General features: G+C 49.2%; 1 protein-coding gene across 1 annotated transcript in view; it reads left to right on the top strand.

The window, feature by feature from the left end:
- The first annotated feature begins 251 nt into the window (after positions 1–251).
- LOC147737446 (uncharacterized) overlaps positions 252–18,672 on the top strand; it is a 45,564-nt gene continuing 27,143 nt past the window's right edge. Inside the window, exons 1-2 of the mRNA XM_086930393.1 lie at positions 252–412; positions 1,761–1,880. The gene's annotated coding sequence lies outside the window, so the exon portion shown is untranslated. The remainder of the gene's footprint in view (positions 413–1,760; positions 1,881–18,672) is intronic.

The following is an 18,672-nucleotide window of genomic DNA, read 5'->3' as shown; positions in this document are numbered from 1 at the left end:
CAAGCAAGACTAGCACTCTATATTACTGCCAACTTTGCTTAGCATAAGCAACAGCTAACCATTCACAAACAATGTTTACATACCAATTGCAAATTAAAAAAAAATTAATGCAAAGCATTGTCATTTACAATGCCAGTAACTCTAACTTTAATGCTGCGAGACTTATTGCATTGTAAATGCTTGTTCTAACTGCAATTAACCTTTAAATAAGTGTTTGCTGTATATGTACGTTTCTTTTTCATGTTAGTTCTGAGTCAAGTAAACAGCAGCCCAGTGCTGCTGCTGCCGAGGGGCCCGCATGTAAAGACCTGGAGGGCTGGGGCTGCCCTTCCAGATGCTCACACCCTGCACAGCTCAAGAAGCTGCCATGGCTTAACAAGAGAAACAGGAAGAATCAGAGAAACTGACACAGGTCAGACACACAGTACCAGAGAGTACTAACTGAGAACTTGCTTGTTTGCACAGTCTCTTTAAGCCAGAGTATTTTGAATGATTGAATGTATCGCTTTTAAAATTACTCTGGATGCTTCTAAGACAATCGCATTTTAAATTTAAAGCTTTTTGAAACAAATGTTTTTTAAACTGAAATTGCATTGAATGCTTACTCACTGTGGGTAAGCCTGACTTACGTCGAACAGTAGAACGGGAGCTGGGCTGGGCAGGACCAGTGACCACAGCTGGAGGACTCCCCCTCGTGGGGAGCGAGGGACAGGTCAGCGCTCTAGTAGTTAAGCATAAGCCTACTTATGGTGCCCACAGCATGGACGCGCAGCGGCACGCTGCTGGCGCGCCTAAGGCTAGCCCGCCTGTTTACGGACACGGTCGAGGGCGAGGAACCATGCCGGATTCGTCCCAGAAAACGGTAAGCTCATCACATATGATAGAGCATTATTACTCTCATTTAGATACTCGGGTAGAGCCCATTATGAGATGATTCTAGCGCCAACAAGCTTGATAGGGTGGAAGATGTCATGCTCTATCTGCCGCACTAAGTTTAACTCAGGCATGGTGATGGATGTGGTGGTTATGGACGTGGTGATGGTGGTGGACATGGTGGCGGTGGATGTGGTGGACATGGTGGTAGTGGACGTGGTGGTTGTAGGTGTGGTGGTGGTGGGCGTGGTAGTGGTGGACGTGTTTTGTACACAAATACAGTGCCATTTAATACAATTAAAAATGTGTCAATTCATATGAAGAATAATGACAACCTGTATTTTATTATTCTTCATGTGAATTGACACGTTTTTAATTGTATTAAATGGCACTGTATTTGTGTACAAAAGTATTGTTTTATATCGAATAAATTGTACAATTTTCTTAATATTTTCTCAAAATTGTTTTGATCTTATTTTTCTATTTTTGTGTTTTATTAGAAATGTGGTTATGGCATTAATGGGTCTGTGAGTTATGAGTGGTCGCATTTTGAATTCCTTTTCATTTTTGGAAAAATAGGGACTTGTTTTTATTACTAGTCTCGTAAATACAACACATATTGCATTACAAATGCTGTAGGTGTCACATTTGCGAAAGTTATAACTATTGGCATTGTAAATGACAAAGCTATTAATTTTGCTATTTTCAAAACCAACACATAAATAAAAAAATTGTCATTTACAATACCAATAGCTCAAACTTTCCTAATGCGAGACCTATTGCATTGCAAATGCTTGTTTAAGTATTTGACACAATATTGAATTTATAACCTTTGTTTTTATGGTCATGAGTCACCAGAATACTAAAAACGTGTCTTTTATTTACAGGGTCAATTAAGTAATGGTCACCAGCTTGGAAGCTCTGTTCATTCTTCAGTATTTGTCATTGATCTCCACTTGTGGCTGGTTTGGGTCTGCCCCCTGCATCGTTCCCGATAACTCGCACAGGTAGGAGCTTGTAGCAGCAACATGATAACCCCATACTCGTCTGTAAGAAGTGCGCTCTGAGGCAGGAATCCGATCATTTTTGTGAAACAAGGAAGGACCAATATCTGCTATGTACATTTGTTAAAATAAAACAGTCAAATCACAGTATACTGTTCCAGAGGTTCGTCCCAGAGACATTTTCTGTAACTGAATGCAGACACCCTAAAGCATGTGCTTTTAAGACAAGTTGTGTTTACTCACCTGAAGGTGACATGTTTCATCATTGGGCTATACTCCTCACCAGGCCGGTGCTACAATGCCTGGTGGGCACCCCTAGAGGGCACTCTGTCGGAGATCTTTTAATAAGTACGTTGGATGAGCATAGTAGGACAGAGGATGTTGTGTCATAAGATGTGAGATTGGTGAAGTCTGAATATAAGATCAACTATCGACCAGTTGCCGCAATATACTTAATGTGATCTTCCTGGTCCATGTTGAGATTAAAAACAGTGGCAGAGAAATTGAGGAACTAAGGGCGCCTATCACTGTGTGAAAGTATTGATCACCTATGGACCTGCTGGTAAGCTGGGGTCTATACTTCAGGTCAACTTTGTTCATGCCTTGTGTAGTCATGGAGCAATCTGTTGGCATTTCATCAGGACCAAATATAGGAAAATTGGTAAATGGGACCTAATCTTCTCCACAGCGTGAGGAGCTCTGTAACTCAAAGCCCTGCACCATGCATAGGTGATAAGGTGCCTAGTAACATCTTACTACCACAGGTGAGCACTCTCTAACAGAGTGCACTAGTTACGGTAACCCTCCTAAAATTCAGGACAAACTGATTTATTCAATAACTTGGACGCCGCATCAGGGGGCAACTGGTTTGAAAAGCACATGCTTCCTAGGGTGTTCAGTTAGAGATAATGTCTGTGGGACGGAACCTCCAGAACAGTATACTGTGGGTTGATTTATACAAAGAATGTGTATACTGGACTGTCATATTCCTCGTCATCTCTTATGATATGTAAAATAAAACACAACACACCTGGAGGCCAACACATCTATTATAAATTTAATGCAAAAATAGCAAAAGGCCAAGCAAACTAACAAGTGACAATTGTCTTTGCAATGGACGAGAGCATCCACCCTAAAGCAAGTTGGAGTATATAATGCTAATGCTACACAATGCATTTTTATACACTTCACCTAATACAAGTCAATGAAACATGAACACGTGATACAAACAGTTACTTAAACAATACTAATGAGTAGGAGGCAAGATCTTCTCTCGAGAGGAATGTGAGGAGTCCGTGAGGTGCAGATAAAAGATACACAGACAAGCAGCAGAATTCACTGTTTCTGGAAATAACACTTCTGTTTGTCAATATTCAATTTACGACAAGGTGCAGGAAAGTGTGGAGATGGACATCACTAAATAAAACGGTTCTGGGCCTAATAGAATCATGTAACTTTGCAGGCATATTAAGGCGAACAGTCACATCAAATTAATATAAGAATATTGTAATTTGGTAATGTAATATATCAATGCACGTTGTGGCATTCATGTGTAACCAATTATCGGTGTTAAAGAAACCAGTATATCCAGGTATGCTTTCTCAATTCCTTCTTCCGAGAGGCCACCACTGCTGCTAGCCAGCTGTATTCAGCAGTGCCACCTGTGACCTGGAATCCTGCATTTACTCAATACCAAAGGTCGTCAATGCTTCTAGCCAACTCCGGTCACTGGTGCCACTCGCACCCCACCACCCTTGGGCCTGTTATTCTTTTAGCCAGCTCCAGTCAGTAGTGGCCCCTTGGACCTGTATGTAAGCCTACTAGCCAGCTCCTGTTAGTACTGGCCCCTGGGACCTGTTATCATCCTAGCCAACTTGAGTCATTAGTAGCACCTTGGGACTAGTGATCATACTAACCAGCTTCAGCCAGTATTGGCTCCCTGAGACCTAGTATCCTGCTAAGTAACTCCAGTCAGTAGTGACCCCTGTACCTTACATCCTGCTAATCTACAAAACCAGAGGTCAACTCTACTGCCAACCAGTTCCAGTCAATATTGACATGCATTGTTAGCCTGCTTGTCATGAATACCAGAGGCCAGCATTGTTGCTAACCAGTATTGGCTCCCTGAGACCTATTATCCTGCTAAGTAACTCCAGTCAGTAGTGACCCCTGTACCTTAATTCCTGCTAATATTCAAAACCAGAGGTTAACTTTACTGCCAACCAGTTCCAGTGAATATTGACATGTATTGTTACCCTGCTTGTAATGAATAACAGAAGCCAGCGTTGTTGCTAGCCAGCTTCAGTCACCATTGGCCCGTCACATATTATCCTCAATAGGATCAATGCCCAAGGCCTGTGCAGCTGCTAACCTGCTCTAGTCAGCAGTGACTTCCCGGACCTGTTATTCTGCATATAATCAGCATGTCTTCAGACCTAAATACACTCACCCCACATCCTTACTGTATAATAGCAATTATTTACTTACATCATACAGTAGGTACCGCACTATATCACACGATCCCAAAAACAAAGAAAATAAAAAAACGCCTAAGCCTTCAGTACTCCACCTTGTCAAAAATGACCAAATCACACCAAGCACTATAGCCTGCCACATCACATGGCACACTCAGCCACAACATGACGATACCACAGCAGGGATTTGGGGCCATTAATCCTCTGTTCTAGGCATGTATGCTGTAGATGCACATGCTTTGCATACTCCTGCCATCTGGTGTTGGGTCCGGATGTTTGCAAGTTGTCTTTGAAGAAGTCTTTCCAGTCACGAGGTAAGGTGACCATCTTTCGGTGCTAGTGCACATGGGCATTGACTCCATTGTTAGATTGTTTTTTACCCCAAACGGGTTCGGGTGCATATTGCTGCACTCCGAAACCGCTCTTCGGGTTCCCCTCAGTGCGCAGTCCACTCTACCCTCAACTGTATTGTTTCAGTACACATTTCCCTGTTCTCGTTTCAAATAGTTTGGAAAACTCTCCATTTTTGATAGAAAACCTTGTGGGCAACCGTCGGGCCTTGCTGCGTAGGGCCAGCCATCTCAAATGGAACGGCCTCCATTCTATTTCTGTCCTGAGTGCCACACCAAGTTCCCTCCACCGACGTACATCAAGTTTGTAACTTGTTCCTCTCTCCGGAGCACAAGAAGGAAGACTGCGACCCTTGTAAGTCGTTTTGGTCCAAGAGAACTCTACCCGATCATCAGGCTCGATGACAAGAGAAAGAAACTCAGATGGTGATTTGGCAAAAACCTTGTTTTAAACTTGTGTGGTGTCACTTATTTACTTGAATTGTGATCCTTACTGTACCCTCCACAACAGTAAAAGCCTCTTGAAGCACACAGCGGTGCATACGCTGTAGCGCTTTTTACTTTGCTAAAGCGGCCGCCATTAGACCAGGCGTGCTCGCCGACCACGCCCACTAGAGGCCACGCCCCCATTTTCCCGCCTACTTAAACGCTGATCGTCAGCGCAACGTTTACATCCCTGACCCAGTCCTGAGGCGGAAGCCGGGAGCTGGAGGTACGCATCAAACCTTGGCAAAAACCTTGTTTTAAACTGGTGTGGTGTCACTTATTTACTTGAATTGTGATCCTTACTGTACCCTCCACAACAGTAAAAGCCTCTTGAAGCACACAGCGGTGCATACGCTGTAGCGCTTTTTACTTTGCTAAAGCGGCCGCCATTAGACCAGGCGCGCTCGCCGACCACGCCCACTAGAGGCCACGCCCCCATTTTCCCGCCTACTTAAACGCTGATCGTCAGCGCAACGTTTACATCCCTGACCCAGTCCTGAGGCGGAAGCCGGGAGCTGGAGGTACGCATCAAACCTTGGCAAAAACCTTGTTTTAAACTTGTGTGGTGTCACTTATTTACTTGAATTGTGATCCTTACTGTACCCTCCACAACAGTAAAAGCCTCTTGAAGCACACAGTGGTACATACGCTGTAGCGCTTTTTACTTTGCTAAAGCGGCCGCCATTAGACCAGGCGCGCTCGCCGACCACGCCCACTAGAGGCCACGCCCCCATTTTCCCGCCTACTTAAACGCTGATCGTCAGCGCAACGTTTACATCCCTGACCCAGTCCTGAGGCGGAAGCCGGGAGCTGGAGGTACGCATCAAACCTTGGCAAAAACCTTGTTTTAAACTTGTGTGGTGTCACTTATTTACTTGAATTGTGATCCTTACTGTACCCTCCACAACAGTAAAAGCCTCTTGAAGCACACAGCGGTGCATACGCTGTAGCGCTTTTTACTTTGCTAAAGCGGCCGCCATTAGACCAGGCGCGCTCGCCGACCACGCCCACTAGAGGCCACGCCCCCTCCACCTAGAAATGTGCATGCACAGGAAGCGCAGCGGACGAGCGCAGCGGGAGCGCCGTTTGCGCACCGAAGGCGCGCCTAAGGCAAGCCCGTCTGCGCCCGTCCGCGCACGACCGGGCCTAGGGCCAGCCCCCATGCCGGAACCTACCGCCAATAGGAGATATTACTCACGTCGAGATCTCCTCAGCATCAGACCTTCGAAAAATATCACCTGTCATGCAATACACGACCCAAACGTCCCCTTCACTAGCTGTAACATCTGCAAACCTGGAAACCTACTCCTTCCCAGGATGGCCGCCCCACTCCCAGGCCTCAAATTAGCGACACTCAACTGCAGATCGCTTCCCAAGCATGCCCTACTCATAAACCATCTGATTGTCGATCACGATCTGGATATACTCTTCCTAACCGAAACTTGGATCACCGGTCATTCCAACTCCGACATAGTCTCGGCCCTTCCCCCGGGCTTTCTTATCATGTCCCAACCCCGCCCTCTGGGTCGAGGTGGTGGAATAGCCATCATCTACCGAGACTACTTCACCTGCCGATCTACTGAGATTCAGAACCAGGAGTCGGAGAGCTGTCTGTTCACGCTGACGCTCTCACCATCCTACTCCCTGTCAGGCCTTCTGGTCTACCGGCCCCCTGGACACCTCAGCCCCTTCTCCGCCGCTTTCTTAGAAACCGTTTCATCCCTGGCCCACTTAACATCTAACTTCTTGATTACAGGTGACCTTAACATCCATTTCGATGATCTATTAGACACAGGGCCATCTGACTTAATCTGTGAACTTGGCGCCCTTGGCTTCTCCCTGGCTAACTCAGGAGCCACGCATTCGAAAGGACATCTGCTCGACCCTGTATTCTCGAACATCCCTTCCCTCCAGTTCACCAATTCCCTCCCCCTCCCGTGGACGGACCACTTCTTGGTCTCGGCCCATCTCCCAGGGTCCTTTAAGAAACCCCATAATCCCCCAACTTACACCAAGGACAGATCTTGGGCCAGACTTTCGATGGAAAACTGGGCCTTGGCTCTTGACGCTACCACCCCCAGTCTTGCAGCCGACCCCGCCTTGGCAGACACCCAGTTCAGAGACTGGATTTCCTCCTCCCTCGACAGCCTCATCCCCATCAAAAATCGAGAGGTTAAAAATAAGACCAAGGGCCATGCACCTTGGTATAATTCCGAACTCAGAGCGCTCCGTAAAGAGTGCAAGAAGGCCGAGAGAGTATGGAGGAAAGATTGGCTCCATAGTAACAAGGACATATATCACAATGCGGTAAGACGATACAAAACAGCCTTGAAATTAGCTAAATCAACGTTTTATGACAACAGAATAAAAACCGCGACTAACTCATCCAAAGAATCTCCCCCCTAGAGTTTCAGCAAAGCCTGCCCTCAAAGCCCTACACTGGCTCCCTGTTCGCCAGAGAGTAGAGTTCAAGGCCCTCTGCACCACCCACAAGCTCATCAATGGAGCTGGTCCAGCCGCGCTAAAAAATATGGTTACTCCATACAAAGCCTCCAGACCCCTTCGCTCTGACGCCGAACATCTTGCCACGGTTCCCAAATTCAGGAAGGCCCGCACCGGCGGTCGTCGCTTTTCGGTCAAAGCCTCCACAGCATGGAACTCACTCCCTCTCAGTCTACGTCTGGAACCCTCCCTCACTGCGTTCCGCAGGAAACTTAAAACCCTCTTGTTCCCCAAATAATTCACTCCCTCTCCCCCTCCTCTGGATCTTCTCAGGTTTATAGCGCGGGGATGCCTACGGGTCACCAGGCGCTCTAGAAATCGCAAAATAAATAAATAAATAAATAAATTAGAATCGTGATTTAAAAAGAGTGTGGGCTACTCATCAGACAATAATTTTATTGAGAAGGTAGCTTTAACTCTAGTAAAAACAGTGAAAAAACAATGGACTAGTGATTGGTTGGGTTAGCTTGAACCAATAAGTCCTCACAAAGGTGACAAATAAACAAAGATGGTCAACATGTTTCTGCTAAGGAGCCCAGAGTCAGCTCAGCATTCGTCAGGACCAAAACACTCATTCATACTCCTTGGTGGGCACTCACTAAGGTGTCCTAACCTAAGGTGTAGAAAAAGAAAAAACTAATACAACCTGGTGACTGTAAGGGTTCCTAAGATGGATGAATCTCCATGGGGTCTCGCCTCATTAAGGGAGACTAAAATTCTGAAAAATAAAAGAAACAAACAAATCTGTTTTGCTACTAATTGTACTAGACTTAATAGAGTTCAGTTTATCTAAGCCAACGTGCACAAGATTTACCAGTTAATAAAATTACCACAGAAAATTGTACTGTAGAAAATACAGGGTACAGTGCCCGAGAGAAGGCCATCTCATGTTATGAGTTCCCAGACAAGTATTTACTCGTTATTTAACCAATATCAGAGAAAACACGCAAATAATATTATATCTGCATGTTTTAAGGGTAGATACTTTATTAATGAAAGTGCTCGTCAAAAACGACCAACGGTCGGGATTGTGAAATTGCAAAAACGCCCTTTAAATAAAGCGCAATCAGAAGTCATATCGAGACAGGGAGGTAAAACTCACTTTCAAAAGTCCGCTGTCGAACATCATGGGCTGGCGGAGGGGGGAAACCTTCACGCTCGGTCAATCTGTCAGCATAACATAATGGTATTAATAGCCGGTTCTGCTGGCGTGTGTTTTTAGAGTTGCGGTTTTTTTTAATGCGGTGAATGGAGTGTAAACCTAAGACCTACTTGCTCCGATGTGACTCCCCGCCGGTAGACCTGTTCAGACCAAAACCACCGCCCGCAACAACCGAGGGGCAATGCGGTCGCGGATTTGTTTTTGTTGGAAAACGCGGAAGTTCGGGAAGGGCGCGACTCGCGTTGTCAGCGGTTACGTGTTCCTATGACTACTCATATCACTTAAAGGGACCTCGCTGTTTCTTAGTTCGTTGTGCCGTGTTCCCAAATTATCGGCATAGCAAAACGAAGAGATCCCATCATTTTGGAAAAATGCTATGTATCATTGACACTACGTTTATAAAGATGGCATATTACACTAATATGATCACGAAATATAGGGAAGTCAGGACACATCCAGGGAGTAATAATTTTAATTTAGGATGGCAAAACAATTAGGCCAAACTCATTGCGGGCATGTTTAAAGGGGATAAGTGTAATCTGGGTACAATTCACCTTATTGCTCGCATCCCCCTCACTCCATGCCTGGAAGGACATACTGAGTGCCATCTGCCTGATTGGTTTTAATATCTAGATTAGGAGCTCCCTATGGAATGGTGCGCGCTTAAGTACTCTCACTACAAACCAATGCCATACTCTGGCCGTTTGTCGCACAATATATGGATTATCTCTTGGTGTTGCTGATTCCTCCATTAACAGCTCCGGAAGACAACCAGCATCCACCATTCCCGCCGAGAGCCGAATTTCCCAACTAGGGACTGTGTTGAGCCATCGAGCTGCGTGTTGAAAATGAGCGGCATAATATTAGGGGTCCAAATCCCCCGCTGCATACGTCCTGGTCAGTGTGGCCAAAGCCACTCTGCTATGTGTAATGGCCTTGTTGAAAGATTTAACAAGACAATGAAGGGCATGATCGGTGGACTTCCTGAAAAACTCAAAAGAAGAAGGGATGTCTTACTTCCCTGCCTGCTTTTTGCCTATTGGGAAGGGCCACAGAAAGGAGTAGGGTCCTCCTTATCTTAACTTCTGTTTGGGTTTCCTGTCGGTACCACTGTGCCTTGTGAAAGAGTGATTGGAGAAACCTCTCGTTGAACCTTAGCAGATATAGTGGACTATGTGTTTGGCTTTTGCTCCAGGATGTATGAGTACGTGGAAATAGCAAGCAAAAACGTCGAGGCCAGCCTAGCTCCAGAAGCTCTGGTAATGCCAAAAGGCTGCTATGGTTGAGTTCCAGCCAGGGCAGATGGTGTGGGTTTTGGGGCCTGTGACTCCTAGGGCTCTGCAAGGTAAGTGGAGTGGACCCTACCCTATCCTAGAACGAAAACTGGTGGTCACCTACCTGGTAGACCCTGGCTCAGACAGGAACCATAAGAGGGTCGTCCATCTCAACCGCCTTACACCCTACTATGACATGGCAGATGTGACCATGCTCATGGTTACAGATGAGGATCGGGAAGCAAAGAGTGAACCTGCCCCTGACCTGTCCAGCAATCAAAAGATGGGTCAGTGGAAGGTGTGGTCTTGTCAGACACCCTACCTGCCCATCAGGAGACTGATTGCAGGCAAGTCCTAAATCAGTTTGCTGAGCTCTTCTTTTTGACCTGTCGCCAGACTAGCTGGTGTATCCATGCTGTAGACGCTGATGAAAGGCTACCTTTCGAGAATAAAACATACAGGCCGACCGAACATGTGAAAGAGAGCATCAAAGCTGAAGTAAGCATGATGCTGGAATTGGGAGTTCTAAAGCCTTCTGAGAGCCCCTGGACCTGCCCAGTTGTCTTAATCCCCAAGCCTCATAGCCAGGATGGTAAGAAAGAAATGAGGTTTTGTGTGGACTATTGGGGCGCGAATGCTGTGATCAAAACTGATGCATGCCAAATTCCATGGGCAGATTAACTTATTGACACGTTGGGAGCAGCCAAGTATCTGAGTATGTTTGATCTCACATCAGAGTACTGGCATATAGGTCTCACGACTCCAGGAGCAAAATAAATATCTGCATTTTCAACCCCAGATGGGTATTATCAGTTCAATGTAATGCCCTTTGGTTTGAAAAATGCATCTGCCACTTTTCAAAGGTTGGTGAACTAAGCCCTTGCTAGGTTGGAATCCTTGAATGCAGCATTTCTACACACTATTGCTGTCTTTAGCTCCACCTGGCAGGATCACCTGAACCACCTTAGGAAAGTACTGTGGGCTCTGAGAAGTGCAGGCCTCGTTATCAAGGCATTCAAGTGTCAGATAGGGCAGGGAAAGTTTGCATACTTGGGTCACCTTGTTAGTGGAGGCCAGGTTCAACCCTTACACCCCAAGATCTAGACGATTCTGGACTGGGTGGCTCCAACTACCCAGACTCAAGTGAGAGCCTTCCTTGGCTTCCCTGGTACTGTAGGAGGTTTGTGAGGGATTATGGCACCATTGTGGCACCCCTCACAGACTGACTTCCAAAAGAATGCCACAAATAGTGAACTGGACTGTGAGCTGTCTAATAAAGACTTATAAAGCGCGCGCACACCACAAGGTTTCATGGTGCTGCAGACAAGGGAGTCCTGCCGCTAAGTATTTCATTCATAAGCCTGGCGAAAAAAACAGGTCTTTAATAGTTTCCAAAATTGAGGATATGATATCATCGATCTAATGTCCCGAGGGAGAGAATTCCAAAATTGAGGGGCCAGGACCGCAAATCTTATTCCCCGCGATTTCTAGCGTTTAAAGGATGGAGTAGCTAGGGGATTCAAATGGGAAGACCTAAGATCCTGAATGTGGATATATTTCTGGACCCGAGTAGATACAGACAATGGGCAGTTGCCATGGAGCGCTTTAAAGAGGAGGCATCCCAACTTGAATGCACTGCGTTCGACTACCAGAAGCCAATGTAACTTTTTCATAAGAGGGGTGACATACTGCATTCTTGGCTGGCGATAGATTACTCTAGCAGCCTGGTTTGGCACTAGTTGCAGTCTTTTCGATTGATATGCCGGAATGCCAAAGTAAAGAGTTAGTGTAGTCAATGTGAGAGATAACTAAGGCTAAAGCAACTTGGGTAAGAGCTTCAGTAGTGAGAAATCTGTTGTTCTCCAGTAATGGGGTAACTTTCATAGATTCACATGCTTGAATCATTCCCCGTCATCGAAGTGAGATCCCCACGGTACATAGAATAGCAGTATAGCAACAGCATAGCTAAAGCACAGCTAAAAGAGCAATAGGAAGTATTGTAACATGGATGTTAATAGGAAAAAAACATGTCACTTTACTAACTTGTCCAAGTCCTTAGATATGGTACAAGCTCCAGCCAATCAGGCGACCGCACCCTCTGGAACCTTCTCCTCAGAGGCTCAGGCTCTCAGATGTTCTACCGCACGTCGTGTGAAGGGAGTCTCCCTGAGCGCTGCTCAGTCCCTCTACCTTTTCTCTTCAGAAACCCATCTTCACTGCTTTGTCTACTAGAAAGAGGTCACTCATCAGACACTGTGAGTCTTGTGGGAAACTCTGGCTTTATTCCAAAGACCCCCACAAAAAATGTATCTACTGCCTCCACCCTGAACATCAGGTGAGAGATTGTAAAATCTGCTGGACTTTTCTTCAAAAGACTTTAAGAGACAGAGAGGGAAGTCTACTTCTGTGGTTACAGAAACTCAAGACCACGGATAATCCCTTATCAGATGTTGAGAGTGATTCCTCTCTCAGGACTGTCATCTCTAAGAAGGGGCTAGTGACTGGGGGTTTGGTATCTGCTAATCAATCAATTAATCAAAGACATTTATATCGCGCACTACTCACCCGGAGGGTCTCAAGGCGCTTGGGGAGGGGGGGTCCGCTATTGCTCGAACAGCCAGGTCTTGAGCAGCTTCCTGAAGGCGATGTGGTCTTGGGTCAGGCAGAGGGGGTCGGGAGGGAGTTCCAGGTCTTGGCGGCCAGGTAGGAGAAGGACCTTCCTCCTGTTGTGGCTCTTTGGATGCGGGGGACGGCGGCCAGGGCGTGGCTGGTCAATCGGAGCTGGCGTGTGGGAGTGTAGAAGTTGATGCGGTTGTTGAGGTATCTCGGGCCACTCGGCTACGTCTTGCATCCCTTCGTGAAGGTTGGTTGTGGCGGTGGTGGGGTCATTGGTGAGGGAGAGGATCAGCTGTGTGTCGTCGGCGTAGGAGATGATGTTGAGGTTGTGTTGGCGTGCGATGGCCGCAAGGGGGCTCATGTAGATATTGAAGAGGGTGGGGCTGAGCGAGGAGCCCTGAGGAACGCCGCAGATGACTTCGGTGGCCTCTGACCTGAACGGGGGTAGGCGGACTCTCTGTGTCCTTCCGGCGAGGAAGGAGATGATCCATTCTAGTGCCTTCTCCTGGATTCCGACGTTGCTGAGGCGCTGCACTAGGGTGCGGTGACAGACAGTGTTGAATGCTGCGGAGAGGTCTAGGAGGATGAGGGCCGCTGTTTCTCCGTTGTCGAGCAGGGCTCGGATGTCATCGGTGGCAGCAATGAGGGCGGTCTTGGTGCTGTGGTTGGCCCTGAAGCCCGACTGTGAGGGGTCGAGGGATCCATTTGTCTCGAGGAAGGCGGCCAGTTGCTTGTTGACGGTCTTCTCGATGACTTTGGCTGGAAATGGGAGGAGCGAGATTGGGCGGTAGTTTTTGAGTTCGGTGGGGTCCGCTGTTGGTTTCTTTAGTAGAGCGCTGAGTTCGGCGTGCTTACAGCTCTCAGGGAAGGTGGCGGTGTCGAAGGAGGTGTTGATGATGTCCCGCAGGTGGGGTGCGATGACGGCGTCGGCCTTGTTGAAGACGTGGTGAGGGCAGGGGTCGGTGGGGGATCCGGAGTGGATGGAGTTCATCGTGCGGATGGTGTCTTCGGTGCTGATCGGGGTCCAGGCGCTGAGGGTGGTGGTCGGGGCGTTGGTGCGGTCGTGGGGAGCGTTGTTTGTGTGCTGAAGCTGTTGTGTATGTCAGCGATCTTGTTGTGGAAGTAGGAGGCGAGGGAGTTGCAGAGGTCCTACGATGGTGTGATGTCGTTGTTTCCGGCGTTGGGGTTGGAGAGCTCTTTCACGATGTTGAAGAGTTCCTTGCTGTTGTGTGCGTTGTTGTCCAGCCGCTCCTTGAATGCTGTTTTCTTGGTGGCGTGGATCAGTTGATGGTGCTTTCGGGTGGCGAGCTTGAGGGTGGTCATGTTGTCCGGTGTTGGGTCTCTTCTCCAGGCTCTCTTGAGGGCTCGGCAGATCTTCTTGGAGCTCTTGAGTTCGTCGTTGAACCATGGGGCCTTCTTGCTGCCGGGTCTGCTGGGCGGAGTCCTCAGTGGGGCGAGGTCGTCTGCGCAGATGCTGATCCACTTCGTTAGGTTGTCGGCGGCCTGGCTGGGGTTCGCTGAGCTGGCGGGAGGATGCTGGCTCAGGGATGCGGCGAGTTGGTCGGCCGTGATCTTGTTCCAGCTTCTTCGTGCAACCTGTTGCTGGTGGTGGTGGATCGTGGTTCTTCTGAAGCTGAAGTGCTCGCAGCTGTGGTCCGTCCAGTGGAGTCCGGTGGCGTGGCTGAAGGCGATATCCTTGCTGGATGAGAAGACGGCGTCGAGTGTGTGTCTGGCGTAGTGGGTGGGGGTGGTCACCAGCTGCTTGAGTCCGAGGTTGTCGAGGTTGTCGAGCAGGGTGGTGGTGTTGCGGTCGTTGTTGTTCTCCAGGTGGAAGTTGAGGTCCCCGAGGAGGATGTAGTCAGCGGAGGGGAGGGCCTGCGGGCTTGTCAGGGTGTCGTCGGTGTTGGTCGTGATGCGGATGGTGTTCCTGTGGATGATGGCGATACCTCCTCCCATCTGGTTGGCGCGGTCTCTCCGGGTGATCTTGAAGCCCTCCGTGATGGCGATGGCGATGTCAGGCGCTGAGGAGGCATTCATCCAGGTTTCCGTGAGGAAGGCAACGTCTGGCGATGTGGTGTCGAGGAGGTTCCAGAGTTCGATGGCGTGTCTGTGGACGGAGCGGTTGTTGAGCAGGATGCACTTCAGGTGGTTGCTGCTGGTGTTCGGTTTGGTGGGTGCTGGTGTAGTGCAGGTCCGGATGCAGGTGAACTTGCAGGAGTGACAGCTGAAGGGTCCGTGGGTGCGTCTCGGGGGGGCTCGGTAGCATCCTGGGATTCGGCCGGTGTTGTGTGCGTTGAGGGTGGCGGCGTCGTACGCCCGGTGGGTGGGCTGGGGTCTGCGGGGGACAGGGGACCTGGCGCTCGGCGCGGTCCAGGCGCGGACGGGCTCAGACGGGCTTACCTTTGGCGCGCCTTCAGCGCACATCGGCGCGCCCGCTGCGCGTACGCCCGGTCGCCATTTATGGCGAAGTGGGAGGGAGGGAGGAGCTGGGAGGCGGGAGCGGGGAGGGTACAGAAGAAAAGGGGGCGTGGCTACGAGCACGGCGGCGGGAAGCGGGGAGCGGGGCGGGGGGCACAAGGGGAGACAACAACACGGAGGAAAAGTGCAAAATCACAGGGGCACAAGGGCAAATAACAGCATGGAGGAAAATAGCACAAAGTCAGAAGCTCAGGGGGATACAAGAAACAGTGTTACACGGGAGGAAAAACAAGTTTAGCACAAGGTAGACAATGCGATCCCGCTAGGGCAGCGGGGGGCGGGGTCGTGGCTGCAGGCTCAGCGAGGCTGAGTGCAGCAGCGGGAAGGAGGGGCACACACAGCAGCTGGTGGTCGTGCGGTGCGGGGGTGTCCTGGGAGCAGGTCACACTCACCTGCGCCGCACGGTCGCCATTTATGGCCAAGTGGGAGGGAGGGAGGAGCTGGGAGGCGGGAGTGGGGAGGGTACAGAAGAAAAGGGGGCGTGGCCGCAAGCACGGCGGCGGGAAGCGGGGAGCGGGGCGGGGGGGCACAGGGGCACAAGGGGAGACAACAACACCTAGGAAAAGTACAAAATCACAGGGGCACAAGGGCAAATAACAGCACGGAGGAAAATAGCACAAAGTCAGAAGCTCAGGGGGATACAAAAAACAGTGTTACACGGGAGGAAAAACAAGTTAAGCACAAGGTAGACAATGCGATCCCGCTAGGGCAGAAGGGGGCGGGGTCGTGGCTGCAGGCTCAGCGAGGCTGAGTGCAGCAGCGGGAAGGAGGGGCACACACAGCAGCTGGTGGCCGTGCGGTGCGGGGGTGTCCTGGGAGCTAAGGCTAAGGTGCTCAAGAAAGACCACACCTCTACTCATGAAGGCCAGACTTCTTCCCCAAAAAGGGCTCCTGCTCCTTCTAAGGGACTACTTATGACCTCTACGCCTCCGAGATTTGCCACTAAGTCTCAGGCTTCTAAGTCTCTTCCTGAGTCAAATTTGCCTAAAAAATGGGTTCCTCGTCGACGAAGACTTCCGTCGCCACTGCTACAACGACGACTTCCACCTTCTCTTCTCCTCAACCTACAATGATTATTTAATTCGCGTCCTCTCCGTCGATGTTTGTCATGGTGTCGGTGAAGCCTCGCTTGTCTGCCACCTCCCTCACTTCGTGGTCAATGAAAAATAGTACTGTCTCCGGTCGGTCGTCGTTGGATGCCTCCTCGCCGACGAGACGGTCGATGGCTTTCAAGGCTCTACCTGCTTCGTCGACAGATGCCTCGTCGAAGGTTGTCTCGAAAATGATGGGTGCCCAAGTCGGCAGCTCTGGCTGCTGCACCACATCCTCTCCCCATAGCAAGTACATAGGCTGGACACTCGTCATTATGAGTTCGCAGCTCCATGATGGCTTCACTGAAATATGTGATGTTTGGCCCCAAGCATCTCAACATAATAAACTTGCACCGATTCCAGTGTAAATTTTTATTAAAAATTACACACATAGGGCCCGTTAGCGTGGTCCCCTGAAACCTACCAATCCTTAGTGTGGTAATTGACTGGCCTGAGCCTGCCTGCTACCACCAGAGTGTGTTCTGACCTCAGGGGAGAGTGCCTGCGCACTCTGAGACTGAGAACAATGCCTTTCCTGGGTGGAGGTGTTCACGTCTCCCCCTGCACAGGAAGAGACATCCGTGGTGGGGAGCCTCAAAGGTCTTGCCGCCTTTGTAAGGCAACCCCAGCCTCTTCTGTTTGAAGGAGCTGGTCTCCATCCTGTCCTCACCCCCTTTTTGGCAGCAGGACAGGTGGGAAACCTTTGATAGAAGAGGAGATGTGCCCCCCTCTGCCAACTATACCCCTCGGGTGATGGAGGCTAGGTCAAGTTCACTTTTCAGTGACCACCATCTTGAAGATGATGGGACTTATCCAGTTAGGGCTAGGACTGTGTCCTCCTCTCACAGAAGGTGGGCATGTTAGAGGGCGTAGACCCCCCAGGCAAAGGGCCCATTGGACACTACCTGTCACTCCCTTGTAACACCCTTAAATCTAGTTTTCAGGTGGCATCCCCAGACTCTGAACTTCAGTTCCTGATGAACTAAGAAGAGCCGGCACTACCGATGTGCACCAGCAGAGAACTACTGTACACAGGTGTTCCAGGACCTTTTGTCTAAAGTAAAATCTGTATCCCCTACGGACTGCTGCCCACCACACATCCTAAAAGAAGCCTTCACCGGCCTCCCAGGACCAGCCCTCTCTCTTCTGAATGAGTCCCCATTCTAGAGTTGTGTCACTAAGGCCTTTAAAGATGCAATTGTGGTTCCCCTTCTAAAGAAATCAGGGGCAGACCCCCAGATCCTGTTGAATTACCGCCCAATCTCTTTGCTCCTGTTCCTGTGGTGAAGTGCCTGTCCAATTTTATTGAACAGTCCAATTATATCGACTCACACCAAGCTGGCTTTCGGCCTGCCCACTCAATGGAGACCGTAATACTGGCGGTATTGGACTTGAGAGAGGGCTGACAGAGGTACTCCTCAGGCCCTGGTGCTGTTGGATCTCTCGGTTGCCTTTGACACGGCCGACCATGGTACCGTGGACCGTGTCAAGGAGGCTGGCATTCAGGGCTCAGCCCTTAGTTAGATTAGCTCCTTTCTAGAGGATCGCTCCCAGTCAGTCTAGAGCGAGAGTCCACCATGAGCTGACCTCGTCTGGACTCCTCGACGTTACCTGCAGCCTCTGCAAGGAGACCCCCCTCAACCTTAACACGCTTTGGTATGCCTTTTCTGACACCAAAAGGCACCCTTGCAACCATCCGTTCTGGGCTTTGGTGAAGAGGACAAAGGGTGTTGCTACGTTCCCGAGAATCGAAACTTACCATGACAGCTTTTGGTTTCCTTCGACCGGCCTCCTGGCCCGAGCCTGCAGATCTTTTCCAACTTGGCCGGTCTTTGATGCTGTGTTGTCTTGCAACCTCCATCGCTGGTGGTGTGGTGTAGTCATGGTGCTGCTTTGGGCCATGTCCAGTGTTGGCCTCAACCTCCAGAGACTAGTTCCCCCAAGCGCTGTTACTTACCTGTAAGCAGCCTCTGTCCGATTGCCCCAGTCCCCCTTAATTTGTATTGGGTTTCCAACCTTGAACTTGCACTTGCACCTGGGCGCCCCTGTGCCGCTAGTGGTGCACTGTTGGTTCGGAACTGAACCTTGTCCAATCCTAACTTTAACTTCCGAAGAATGGTCTTGTAAGTAGATGTTGCCTATACGTATGTTGAATGTTTTCTTCACCCCATAGGTTAACATTACAAAGTCTGGAAAATGCACTAATTGTCCACTTTTTATATTGAACAGAATTTCTATTGCAAAACGTATTTGCGGAAGATGAAATTCTGTGGTTCCGCAAAATAAATCTAACCAAGTGTCATTTTATAAATTGGTCTCAAATGTATTCATGAGTGTGTGTTATTTATTGCCCCTTTGTGTA

The sequence above is a fragment of the Lissotriton vulgaris genome, chromosome 1_1, assembly GCF_964263255.1.
Source record: "Lissotriton vulgaris chromosome 1_1, aLisVul1.2, whole genome shotgun sequence".
NCBI classification, from domain to species: Eukaryota; Metazoa; Chordata; class Amphibia; order Caudata; family Salamandridae; genus Lissotriton; species Lissotriton vulgaris.
This window is presented reverse-complemented; position numbering and strand designations above follow the sequence as displayed.